We start from the raw sequence: 13868 nt of genomic DNA, 5'->3' as shown, positions 1-13868 counted from the left end.
GGATACTTTCCTTTATTAGCCGAGGCATAGAATATAAGAGCAGGGTGGTTATGCTTGAACTATATGAAACACTAGTTAGGTCACAGCTAGAGTATTGCGTACCGTTCTGGTCACCATATTATAGGAAAGATGTGATTGCACTACAGAGGGTACAGAGAAGATTTACGAGGATGTTGCCAGGACTGGAGAATTTTAGAATCGTAGAATGGTTACAGCACAGAAGGCAGCCATTCAGCCCGTCGAGCCCGTGCCAGCTCTCAGCAAGAGCACTTCAGCTAGTCCCACTCCCCCGCCTTTTCCCCATAGCCTTGCAAATTTTTTTCTTCAGGTACTTATCCAATTCACTTTTGAAAGCCACATTTGAATCTGCCTCCACCACCCTTTCACGCAATGCATTCCAGATCCTAACCACTCACTGCGTAAAAAAGCTATTCGTTGTCAACTTTGGTTCTTCTGTCAATCACCTTCAATCTGTGTCCTTTGGTCCTCGACCCTTCTGCCAATGGGAACAGTTTCTCTCTATCGACTCTGTCTAAACCCCTCATGATTTTGAACACCTCTATCAAATCTCCTCTCAACCTTCTCTGCTCTAAGAACAACCCCAGCTTCTCCAGTCTATCCACATAACTGAAGTCCCTCATCCCTGGAACCATTCTTGTAAATCTTTTCTGCACCCTCTCTAAGGCCTTCACATACTTCCTAAAGTGCGGTGCCCAGAATTGGACACACTACTCCAGTTGAGGCCGAACCAGTGTTTTATAAAAGTTTATCATAACTTCCTTGTTTTTGTACTCAATGACTCTATTTATAAAGCCCAGGATCCTGTATGCTTTTTTAACCGCTTTCTCAACCTGCCCTGCCACCTTCAACGATTTGTGCACATGGTCTCTCTGTTCATGCACCCCCTTTAGAATTGTGCCCTTTAGTTTATATTGCCTCTCCTCGTTCTTCCTACCAAAATGTATCATTTTGCACTTTTCTGCGTTAAATTTCATCTGCCATGTGTCCGCCCATTTCAACAGCCTGTCTATGTCCTCTTGAAGTCTATCACTATCCTTCACTATATTTCCAAGTTTTGTGTCATCTGCAAATTTTGAAAGTGACCTGTACACCCAAGTCCAAGTCATTAATATATATCAAGAAAAGCAGTGGTCCTAGTACTGAACCCTGGGGAACACCACTGTGTACCTTCCTCCAGTCCGATAAAACAACCATTCACCACTACTCTCTGTTTCCTGTCACTGTCCCTTTTATTCCATGGGCTTCAACTTTGCTGGCAACCCTATTATGTGGGACCTTATCAAACACCTTTTGGAAGTCCAAGTACACATCAACCGGATTGTCCTCATCAACCCTCTCTGTTACCTCATCAAGTTAGTTAAACACGATTTGCCTTTAACAAATCCATGCTGACTTTCCTCAATTAATCCACACTTGTCCAAGTGACTGTTAATTTTTGTCCCGGATTATCGTTTCTAAAAGCTTCCCCACTACCTAGGTTAAACTGGCTGGCCTGTGAGGAAAGATTGGATAGGATGGGGTTGTTTTCTTTGGAACAGAAGAAGCTGAGGGGAGACTTAATTGAAGTGTATAAAATTTTGAGAGGCCTAGAGTGGATAGGAAGGACCTATTTCCCTTAGCAGAGAGGTCAATAATCAGGGGGCATAGATTTAAAGTAATTGGTAGAAGGATTAGAGGGGAGTTGAGGAGAACGTTTTTCACCCAAAGGGTGGTATGGGCCTGGAACTCACTGCCTGAAAGGGTGATAGAGGCAGAAACCCTCATTGCATTTAAAAAGTACTTGGATATGCACTTGAAGTGCTGTAACCTACAGGTCTACTGACCAAGAACTGGAAAGTGGGATTAGGCTGGCACAGACAGGATGGGCCGAAAGTGTGATACAGCACAATGAAAGCTTAATTCTAACTGGCAAGCAGACTGCTGGTCTAGGAACTTGAACATTCCAGACTCAAAACTGAACTAATTACCAACTAGAATATTAAATAGTTTCTTGCCACAAGTGAACCAGAATTTTCTTTCTCTCCTGTAAAACCAGACCAATGCAGCTTCAGGACTGTGAATCTCATTATTTGAGGTACTGCATTCTCTAAATTTTTCTCAATAAAATATTCTACTGTCGAAATAATTTTTAAAAGTTAATTTAAAATGTGCATTTACTTTATTTTGCTCACAGATTTCAGTCAATTGGAGACTCCTACCCATCCTAACACGTGCTGCGTTCGAGCACGTGCGAGCTGCCAGGGCCAGCACCAGATTCCAACCCGCCCCGTGATTGATTCGCGGCTGCGGCTCAGCAACAATGGAACCAGGTGCGCAGGCGCAGAATGGTGCTGGGAAGGATACAGCTTGTGTCACTGGAATGTACTGTTCATGCGCGCGTCTGGCTGCTGACAGACGGCGAGGGAGGGATCGCTGTAAGTGTCTGGCTGTAGCTCTGTACTTGTGCATCATTCTCAGTTTATTTATTTCAACATCACCTCACCAGGAAATAACCTCTAGTTAATCAGCTGTGTTTTTAATTGAGTTGGGTTGATATAGGTGAGGTAATATTTGAATTTTGCTGCATCATCGCGATTTTTCTTATCCATCCCGTGTCTTTGCTCCTAATTCATTTTATTGTCCCCTTTGCCTGTCTTGTTGAAAAATAAACACTCTCCTGCTTTGATGGTGGAAACCGGCATCAGCGACAGGAAGCCCGTGCTGTTGGCCTCGGGTTGTGTTGTGTCGTGTCGTGGTGTGGTGTGGTCCTTCTGCATCCAGCAACCAATACATTGCGGTCTATGTAGCATCTGACGTCTTCAGTATTGTATTGTTTCTGCATCTTTACCTACAGATTTACCACTTTGATATGGAATACGTGGGGGTAAGCTTCCCAGGTTGCAAATTGCAATTAAACCACTTTGTGTTTTTTTCACCCAATGTGGGTGTGTGCCATCGTGGCCAATGTAATGCCCATTTTCAAAGAGGAAGACAGAACTTACCCGGCTAATTAGAGGCCATTTAGTTTAATGGTAAGGAAAATGTTGGAACCTTTTAAAGATTAAATTACTAAATATCTAGACAAAGAGATAATAATTTGAAGCAGCCAACATGGATTTTAGAAAGGAAGATTGTGCTTGACAAACCTGATAGTTCTTTTGAAGAGGGGATAGTAATGGTAGATGGGGTAAATATAGTGGGTGTACTGTACGTGGATTTTCGGAAAGCCTTTGACAAGGTACCACACAATAAAACATTTTGAGATTAAGGGGAGTGGGAGGTGGGAAATTGTATTTAAAAACTGGTTAGAAGGGAGAAAACGGAGTAGGAGTTAAGGGCAGCTTGTGAGAATGTTTGTTTGGAAGTGGGTAGAGAGAGATTCTATTCGCTCCACCTCTGATTTGAATATAGAGGTAGAGGGAGTGTTGTCTAAATTTGCCGACAATACTAAAACAGGAGGCGTAGTAAATAATTCTGAGGACTGAAGAAACCTGCAAAGGGATACTGATAAGATGGTGGAATGGGCGTAAAGGTGAGAGATGGATTTCAATGTCAATTAGTGTGAGGTGCTACATGTTTTAAAGAAAATAAAAGTTGAGTGGGTAAAGTTCAGGTTCATGAGCTCAAGTGGATTAGCCATAAAGTTAATGGCATCGGGGATAAAAATAGAACATGCTGGAAAGTATCTTAGCAAAAGTTAATACTTATACACCCCTCCCTCCAGACACAAACTAATTGTAATACCATTTGGTGAATTACTCTTTGTTGCCACTTATAATGCTATTTCATTTATGTAATCATATATTATGAGGTAGTACTGAACATCCTCACCTTATGTACCTTGACAGCTAAGTCAAAATGCCTGTTTTCTCTAATGCAGTTGGTGACCAGTACCACTGCTAGTAAATCTAAGTACTGTAAAATAGTAGCAAAGCAGAACATTTGTTCTCATTATTTGTGCTTTCAGAGTGCTTGTTGTGTCTTTAATCTTTTTTAAATTTGTCAACTTTAATGCTGAATTTCCTTTTATTAACAAATACATCGTCACAAATTGATGCTGTGCAGCAATCAACAAAGAAAAAGGAATAATAGACTGTATAGTCGAAACAGTAGATTGCAAATGAGAAGAAGTCACGATAAAACTATTCCAATGCCCTGGTCAGACCACATCTTCAGTATTGATCACTGAGACACAAAGGAGATATTCAGGCCTTCGGAAAGTGCCATGAGGCTGATTGCTAGTGTCAGAAACTGAATTTTGAGCAAAGATTGGAAAAACTTGGGCTATTCAGCTTTGAAAAGAGGCATCTGAGGGGCGTGCTCATTGGGAGGTGTAAGAATGGTAAATAATATAGGAAGGAATACAAAATACTAGCTAGAACAAGTGGGCAATAGTTTAAGTTTGTGAAAGACAAATTTGGGTCTGATGTCAGGAGGTTGTTTGCACTGTGAATGAAATTCTGGGTAGGGTAGTGGAGACAGAAACTCTGGATACGGTTAAGAAACAGTTAGTGCTGTGATGTGGAGAGAGGACCTCTTGTGCTTAATGGATGGGTGAGCAGGATGAACTGGATGGCTTTCCCCATCCATATCTACCTTGTGAATAGAGGCCAATGTACAATGCAGCTGTAATACACAGTTAGTTGCTTGAAGTGGATGTTATAATTTGTGCATATTATTCTATTTCTTTAAAAGAAAAACATTTAAATATAGACGTTGCCTCTGTTAAAACTTCTACTTAAGACAAACTGGAAATAAATATTACAGCAGATAATGCAGTATTACTCCTGCAGTGGTGCAGTGTGTGGGTTGTTTTGTGGTCTTTCTAATGCATTTTCTTTCCCTTTCAATGCATATAGTGGGAAGTCCATCACTGGGTTAAGAGGACAGGCCTGTAACCTGCTGCTAAGTGCCTGCTATTGTGGTGCTAGCTGCTGGAATGTATGGTGGTGTAGGATAACTCTTGTCTGTTTGGTAGTGATCTGCAGTGCCACATTTGATGCAGCAAGCTCACTACTGCCTGCCTCCCTTTCGCAGCTACGTTTCCACCCGGGTGTCCCTGGAGATGGAGCACACAGTGTCCACCAGCGCACTCTTGAGGCCTTCTGCAACCTGTGGGCACTGGAAGGACTGAGTACATCATCACCCCAAGGAATAGTATTTTAATTTAAAAGCAAAATACTGCGGATGCTGGAAATCTGAAATAAAAACAGAAAATGCTGGAAATACTCAGCAGGTCAGGCAGCATCTGTGGTGGGAGAAACAGAGTTAACGTTTCAGGTCCATGGCCCTTCGTCGGAACTGGAAAAAGTTAGAGATATAACAGATTTTTAAGCAAGTGCAGGGAAAGGGGAAAGGCGGGGGGGGAGGAGGAAAGAACAAAAGGGAAGGTCTGTGATAGGATGGAAGGCAGGAGAGATTACAAGACAAAAGGGATGATTGTGCAAGGCAAAAGGAGATGGTAACGGAACAAGTTAAGAAACAAAAGATGAGTCTAGATGAGCTGTAAATGGAAATGGCAGAGCCATCAACAGCTGCCATGTGAGAAAAAAAATAGGGGCCGAGGTTATGGTCTGAAATTGTTGAACTCAATGTTGAGTCCAGAAGGCTGTAAAATGCCTAATCGAAAGATGAGGTGCTGTTCCTCGAGCTTACGTTGAGTTTCGTTGGAACAGTGCAAGAGGCCGAGGACGGAGAAGTCAGAGTGGGAGTGGAGCGGAGAATTAAAGTGACAGGCGACCGGAAGCTCGGGGTCCCCCTTACGGACTGAACGGAAGTGTTCCACAGAGCGGTCACCCAATCTGCGTTTGGTCTCCCCAGTGTAGAGGAGAACGCATCGTGAGCAGTGAATGCAGTATACTAAATTGCAAGAAGTACAAGTAAATTGCTGTTTCACCTGGAAAGGAGTGTTTGGGGCTCTGGACAATGGGAAGGGAGGAGGTAAACGGGCAGGTGTTGCATTTCCTGCGCTTGCACGGGAAGGTGTCGGGCGAAGGGGTGATTGAGGAGTGGACCGGGGTGATTGAGGAGTGGACCAGGGTGTCGCGGAGGGAGTGGTCCCTTTGGAATGCTGAAAGAGGAGGGGAGGGGAAGATGTGTTTGGTGGTGGGATCACGCTGGAGATGGCGGCGGATGATCCATTGAATATGGAGGCTGGTGGGGTAGACGGTGAGGACAAGGGGAACCCTAGCGTGGTTCTGGGAGGGAGGGGAAGGCGTGAGATCAGAAGTGTGGGAAATAGAACGGACACGGTCGAGGGCCATGTCAACCACGGTAGAGGGTCATCGACCTGAAACGTTAACTCTGTTTCTCTCTCCACAGATGCTGCCTGACCTGCTGAGTGTTTCCAGCATTTTCTGTTTTTATTTTAGTATTTTAATTTAATTTGTTAAGTTTACTTTTAATTTTTTAAGTTACAGTTTTTATTGGATGTGCCCCTTACATGAACTTCTAATAGGCAACTGCCTGATATAAGGAGAAGATTCAGCAATCTCACTGTGGGGAATTGTGGATGTGAACCTTTATCCTGCTGCTCTGTGATACAAACTGTTGGAATTCAAATACAGTACTGTAGTTCCATTTCCTTATTTTACTTTTTGTGAAAGTATGAATACATTGTTCTCCACCCATAAACTGCCTGGTATCAGACCATAGGTAACATTCCTCCAGTGATCAAGAGAACCGGCAGTTAACCTAATGTCATGCTCCTAACAATGGTTGCTTGGAAGTGTGCATTGGCAGCCTGGTGATGACTTTCCCTTCCCTCTTCCCTGTTTCTCCCCCTTCCCCCCCCCCCCCCCCCCCCCGCAACAACTGCAATGACTCCAGAGATCAGGAAATCAGTAGAATGGGGATTAGATCTGTGTCCCTAGCACTGTTAGTGAATAAAAATAGGGACGCGAATACTGCTGTCAAAGAAGCGTCCCATGGGTGCCCATAGAGATTGGTGCAATAGCAATAATTGGGGGAGTGGCTCACAGAGCAAGTAGTGGTGGCCAGGAAAGGGTCTGTGGTTAGTTAGTAGTGACGGCAGAGAGCAAGAAGCCTGAAGGTTGGGGAGTGCGGTGCTAGGAATGTGATGAGCCAAATTCTTCTAACATAGCAAATATCTGTGGGGAAATGCAAATTATCTTGATAAATAAAATTAAAAGCAGCAAATGTGGAAATATGAGAAGTTTCTTGCAAATTTGCCTGCCTGGAGAAATCACTGAGAAAATCTAAGATGGCATCTGAGCTAGGAGAAGCAGTTCAGAAGTTTGTTTTACAGCCACCCAGTGGCTAAATTGTTGAATTACAGTATGGTGAGTTTACATAGGCAAAACACATTGGCCCAGCACTTCGGGTCTCCATGGGTGAGTACGCACGGGGTACTCACCTGTAGGCCCAATGGAAGTGCCGGTCTCGTGCATGCACTGCGCATGCGCGGGAAACCGGCACTTCCGTTCCCCTGAAAGAAGGGGTTCAGAGTTCGAACGCGTGCGCAGGAGAGGCTGCGCGTGCGCATCGAACTTACGTTTTTTTTGCAGGTTTTCCCGGGAGGGTAAGTCTCCAGAAGTTACACATTTAAAAAGCAGTCGCAAGGCCTGCTTTTTACAAGGTAAGTGGTGAATTAATTAAGATTAAAACATTTTTTCCACAGGTTTATTATTTTTAAATACTTTAAAGAAAGGTAAGTTTATTTTTAGCCCCGTTAGAAAATAAAATTATTTTTTTCAAAAATTTAAATTATTGTTTGAAAGTTATTTCATGTAATTTATAGTTTATTTTAAAAATGTGATGGTTTAAAAAAAAATTATTTGAAGATTTAGTGATGTTTTGGGGCCCGTAGTATTTATAAGGTTTGACAGGTAAACTTATGAATGGGCATTCCCTGCTCCGATTGGCTCCCCATGGCCCACATGATCCCAGGGGACGCATCGAACTAACTACGCCCCTGGGATACGCAAGCACTGCGCGCCGGCAGTTGGAGCAGGCCCAGGATCGGAATTCCACAGGGGCCCACAGCTCAACGGTGGCATAGTGGTTAGCACTGTTGCCTCACAGCACCAGGGACCCAGGTTCAAATCCGGCCTCGGGTGACTGTCTGTGTGGAGTTTGCACATTCTCCCCGTGTTTGCGTGGGTTTGCTCCGGTTTCCTCCCACAGTCCAAAGATGTGCGGGTTAGGTTGATTGGCCATGATAAAAATTGACCCTTAATGTTAGGGGGGATTAAATACGTGGGGTTACGGGGATAGGGCTTGGGTGGGATGGCTGTCGGTGTAGGGACCGGGTGCTAGGGTTTGGATGATCAGCCATGATCTCGTTGAATGGCCTATCTTCTATGTTTCTATGTAAGTGCAGATCGGGGGCTTACACCCGCGGGAAGCCCCAACCCGAATTTCTGGGCCATTATAAATTCTGAAATCCACATTTTTTTAATGGGAAAACATTGACACAAAAATGTGACAATAGGAAGTCAAATGTTGTAGACATTAGATTTTTAATTAGGTATGAGTTGGTCTCCTGTGGTGTTGCATGTGGTAAGTTGGATAACGTGGTCACTCTCTTACCAGTTGCTTTTTCTCTTCTGCGTTTGACTTTCTCTTCTCTCCTGCTTCTCACCCCTTAACTCTTTTTGTTTCTCTCTATCATCATTTTTTTTTTAGTGGGGGTGGTGAGTGGTATGGCATGGTATGGTGAGAGTAAGAGCTTTCAATTGCTGCAGGCTGCATTTGAGGTGAGGGTCGCAGGGGAAGTGTAGCCCTCCGTAGCTCGCTTCCCTCCACCCACTTGCTCCCATTGTATCCCCTACCTCTTCACCATCCCACTATCTCCTTCCCTTTGTGCTACCCACTATTTCCCACCACTACCTCTTATCTCCCTTTATCCTCACCTCCCTCTTGCTTGGCTGTCACTCAATCCACTCGCTTCCTTCCCCCAAGGGCGGGTGGCCAGGGGCCCTCCCGTCCTCCACCTGTTTCCCTCCTCCCGCCCTTCACCTGTTCCCTCCGCCCCATCCCTTCTCCTTCCTCTCCTCTTGCCCTATCTGTTTCACTCAGAGGGCCGGCTTGTTTTCAAAATGTAACTAAAAAAAAAAAAATCAAATTACAATGAGGAAGGAATCCCTCTCTGTCTCTTGCACTCTTGAGCTTAATGCACTTTAAGGTTTGCAGAACACAAAAGCTACAGTAGTTAATCAGAACAGTATTTCTTTCTAATCTCTCACAGCCTCTTAAAGGAAAATATAAATTTTATCTCAATAAAGTTTTTGAAATGTATCCTTGTTTTTCAAAATTACTTGCAGAATAGCACTGAGCACAGAAACTGGCCATTCAGCACAATTGGTCTATGGCGTTGTTTATACTGCACACAAACTGCCTCCCACTCGAATGACCTCTTCCCACTCTGTCCCCTTATCCCTCCTTTCCCTTCTCCCATCAAGCCTTCCCTTAACTGCATCAATGCTAGCTGCTTCAACCACATCATGTGACAGTGAGTTTACATCAGTAAAGTTGACTGGGACTGATGTGCCCTGGGAAATAGGTACAGCTCACAGTTCAGATTTCTCAATCCCAATTCAGCTCCGAGTCACCGCTTTGGGCAAAAATATCAAGACAAAGTCGTCTGGGAGAGGCCGAGGCCTTTAAGTAAAAAAAAAACTTTAATGAAAGCATGAAAAGACACAAGCCAATTCAGTGGGTACATTTAATCATGTAGTGAAATGTGTAATTTTTTGAAATTATTTTGTTTAGACTTTTATTGTGGACAAGAGAAGTTTCAGTTACTGAGAGGGAAACATTTCAGAAAGCATTTTGAGTGATTTTTTTTTTGTGAACCCGGTGACCAGATTGTGCGAATACAGGTTGACATGCTCTCACTATAAAATAACAGCTATTGTATACCACACAGTGTGGTACCTATAGGTGGAATTTTCAATGAAATGTCGACACCACATGTCAATTTTCACATTATAAATTCCTAAGCCCAGATTTATAATGGGAACGGTCTATGTAAAATACACGTTTACATAGGTAGTTTCCATTATAAATGTAGATATAGAAATTTGTATAAGTTGACAACCGGAAGTTAAGTTTTGTGGACAAGAGGTGCATGCAGGCATAAGATATTTAATTAGATCCTTCCCTGCAAGAAATGCTGCAACCTATTCTACTCTCCTACACAATTTCTGTAACAAATTATCATGCAAAATAAGAACAGAATGCATGAGTTTCAAATGGGCGCTAAATTATTTCTTGTACCCTAGTTCACTTATTTCCTGCCCTTTAACCCTGCTTCACCTGAAGACTACACTTGGTCTTGAGACCTTGCATGCAATGCCACAGGAAATTAACTATTAGATTATATAAAATTGTACGTCTGCATGCAACCCATACATAAAACCTTGCGTACTACTGCCACACATTGTCATATTTTTGTCCCCTTTTTCTATTAGAAATTCTTATGTCCACATTTAAAATGGAAAAAGCTCCATGTCAGCTGGCTCCTCTGTGTAATTACAGACTCTGGCCACCAGGTGACACTATATTATTCCCCCCAACACAAACAAATATGGTCAAAATTCTTCATCCAACATTTTTTTCTCAATAACTGAAATTTGCATGTCCAAAAATAGGGTGTCATGTTTTGAGATTATTTTCTGACCATTTTCCAGGAAAAAGATTTAGAAATAAATTATATTTAAGTGCTGTGCTTTTAAATCAAAGTGGGTTCATGCAGTTTTAAAATTTTCTTGACCGACCACCCATTTCCTCTGATTAATAGGAAAAGAAAAACTCCTGTTCAGGATCAGTCAGCCAGACTGATTAGGTGTGGGAGTTTGTGCCCTGTAACATCTCACAAACATCAGCAAGGGGCATGATCAGTTAATCTGTTTGGGTGGTATAGGTTGAGGGATAAATGTTATCCTGGTCACCAGGAGAAGTCCCTAGTTCTTTTAAAAGATTTTATAGATCTATTCAAGTCCACTCGAACATACGAGCAGATCCTTGATTTAATGTCTCACTCGAAAGACAGCACCTCTGCCAATATAGCACTCCCTCAGTACTGCACTGACTTTATGTGCTCAAGTCTTGGAGTGGGGACTTGAACTCTGAAATTTCTGACTGAGGTAAGAGTACCAACACCAAGCCAACGCTTGTTGGTGGCTCCTTTCCCTGTCGCACCATCCCGTGCTGCCCACTACCTCAACCAGAAGGAAAGAAGAAAAAGAGAAATCGAACAGGTCAGCGAGACAGGTAAAAACAGGAATTTAGGAGAACAGGAGAAGGGAGGGGGGAAAACAGAGGAAGAGTAACACAAAGACGAGAGATGGGGAAGAGAGAGGCCATATTCTCTCTTCTGACATACTGTGTGCAACACCACAGGAGATCTGTATGTGTATATGTATTCATATAGGCTTGTATAAAATTGATATATTGAATTAGTATTTATTACAGGCAGGAAGAATGTGTGCTTGGGATTGAAATACGAAACCGGTGCAAAATGAAGTAAGCGTGTAGCACCATGGCTTTAACGCGTGTTTTCTATTTACTTGCCAAGTCCTTAAGCTCTATATAAACGTAGTCAAATTCACTATTTAGCCTTCGTGCTAGACTGTTATCACCCAAGTATAGCCAAATGTAAGATTAACTTTTTGATTTAACATGCGTGCAACTGAGTGCTAAGTTCTGTTGACAAAGGTAGAGTATTTTCCTAACAAATATTGTGGAGCAAACATAGTCACATTTTATAGTGTTATTTCAGATGTTGAACAACAATGCTTTCAAAACCTATCAATACAAATATAAAGTTTATTTTTCTGGTGTTTGGATCAAGCCAAGACAAAAATACAGAAATGTGACTCTCCGAACATAAACAGTGGGTCCTGATTAAACATTGATCTAATTGTAAACATATGCAAGCGTCCTTCAGGCAAGTAGGCTTAGGTCCACTCAGCTTCCTGTTTTTGAGATAAGAGAACAACTGCAAATGCTGTAAATCTGAAAGGCAGAAGAATGCACACCAGGTATGTTCCCAGCATTCTGTAAGCATTTCAAATACTTAACAGCCTGTGATGTGTTCCTAGCACTTTCTGTTGTTTATTCCTGACTGAAAAATATGGTCAAAGTGATACTCCTTTTGTTCATAGCACCACCTTGTACAAACTGATTAAATGCCCATCTAATAGAAGAGCAGCAGCAGAATAGCTGCAAACCAATCTTGTGCTTTATATTCACCACTGAAACAAAGTCAATAACATGTTCATTCATTCCCCTCTATTTTGTGAGCATTGCAAACTTCATCAGTTACAAACATTAAGCTTAAGTTGGATAAGCCACTGGACTCCTTGGCTGTTGAAAAGTCAAAGAGGAGACAAGAGGATCTGGCCAAAATTTTTCAATCCTTCGTAAATGAGCAAATTGTGCTCTGGACTTGGACAGTCGTGAAAGAAGGATAAACCAGGCAACTGTCGACCAGTTAGTCTATTCACTGTGCGAAAACTCTTAATTCAGGATAAATTTTTTAAAAACTCTTAAATTTGCCAGATCTATGCTATGCTAAATATCCTCAATTAAGATACACACCTTGAGCTGATTGTTTGTAACTGAGGGGTTTGCCATGCTCACAGATTAGAGGGGGGTGAATAATGTCATGGCCAGGCAATTGACTTTGTTTCAGTGGTGAATATATAGCACAAGTTGTTCACCCCACCAATTCTGTCTAATTTTGCTTGCAGTGATTGTTAATGCTCTTTTAGATGGGGAGTTAATTAAAGACAGTCAACATGGATTTAACAAACTTGAGATTTTTTTTTGAAGAAGTGACTGAATAGGTACAAGAAATGCAGTAGATGTTTGTGGATTTTCAGAGTATGTTCAATAAAGAGTCTCAAGAAGTTTGTTTGAAAAGTTCAGGCATACGGTATAAGAGGAAATGTAGCAGCATGAACAGAAAGTTGTTTGATGGACACAAAACAGTAGAGTAAATGTAAAAGCAAAATCCTGCAGATGCTAGAAATCTGAAATAACAGAAAATGCTGGAAATACTCCGGTCAGGCAGCATCTGTGGAGAGAGAAACAGAGTTAACATTTCATGTTAATGACCTTTCATTGGAGTAAATGTATATTGCTTAGGTTGGAGAAGAGTTGGAAGTAGTATACCCCAGTGGTTAGTGCTGGGTCCACTTTTGTTCTCAATATATAGAGTTGATTTAGACTTGGGTATTGGAAGTACAATCTTAAAATTTGCTGATAAAACAAACAGCAAGGAGGACTGTAAAAGACTTCAGGTAGACATAGGCAGGTTAGTGGAAAGGGCAGGTGTGAGGTCATGCATTTTGGGAGGAAAAACAAGGAATAGGAGTACAAGATGAATGAATTGAAGATGAAGGGTATGGATAAACAGAGAAACCTACGGGTTCAAGTACATAATGCAGGCAGATAAAGACATTAAAAAGGCCAACAGCATTTTAGGTTTTATAAATAGGGGTATGGAGTGCCAGAAGAAGGTAGTACAAAATAGGCTGCAATAAAATACTCTAGTTTTGCAGAAGGGACATTAAAGCCATAGAGAGCTTTGATGATGATGCCAGTGATGGGAAGCGAGAGGCTTGAGGTACTAGGGCTATTTCTATTTGAGCAAAGAAGGCTAAGCAGGGTGGATAAAGGGGAGCCAGTAGATGTAGTGTATTTGGATTTCCAGAAGGCATTCGATCAGGTGTCACATAAAAGGTTACTGCACAAGATAAGAGCTCACTGGGTTGGGGGTAATATATTAGCATGGGTAGAGGATTGGCTAACTAACAGAAAACAAAGTCGGGATAAATGGGTCATTTTCAGGTTGGCAAACTGTAACTAGTGGGATGCCGCAGGGATCAGTGTTGGGGCCT

General features: G+C 42.3%; 1 protein-coding gene across 4 annotated transcripts in view; it reads left to right on the top strand.

The window, feature by feature from the left end:
- The first annotated feature begins 2298 nt into the window (after nucleotides 1–2298).
- dync1i1a (dynein cytoplasmic 1 intermediate chain 1a) overlaps nucleotides 2299–13868 on the top strand; it is a 281234-nt gene continuing 269664 nt past the window's right edge. Inside the window, exon 1 of one of the 4 annotated variants that reach the window (XM_085988332.1) lies at nucleotides 2299–2435. The gene's annotated coding sequence lies outside the window, so the exon portion shown is untranslated. The other 3 variants (XM_085988335.1, XM_085988333.1, XM_085988334.1) reach the window with 3 other exon arrangements.

Source organism: Somniosus microcephalus, chromosome 5 (assembly GCF_052327205.1).
Source record: "Somniosus microcephalus isolate GS21.2 chromosome 5, FLI_Smic_1.0, whole genome shotgun sequence".
Classification (NCBI taxonomy): domain Eukaryota; kingdom Metazoa; phylum Chordata; class Chondrichthyes; order Squaliformes; family Somniosidae; genus Somniosus; species Somniosus microcephalus.
This window is presented reverse-complemented; position numbering and strand designations above follow the sequence as displayed.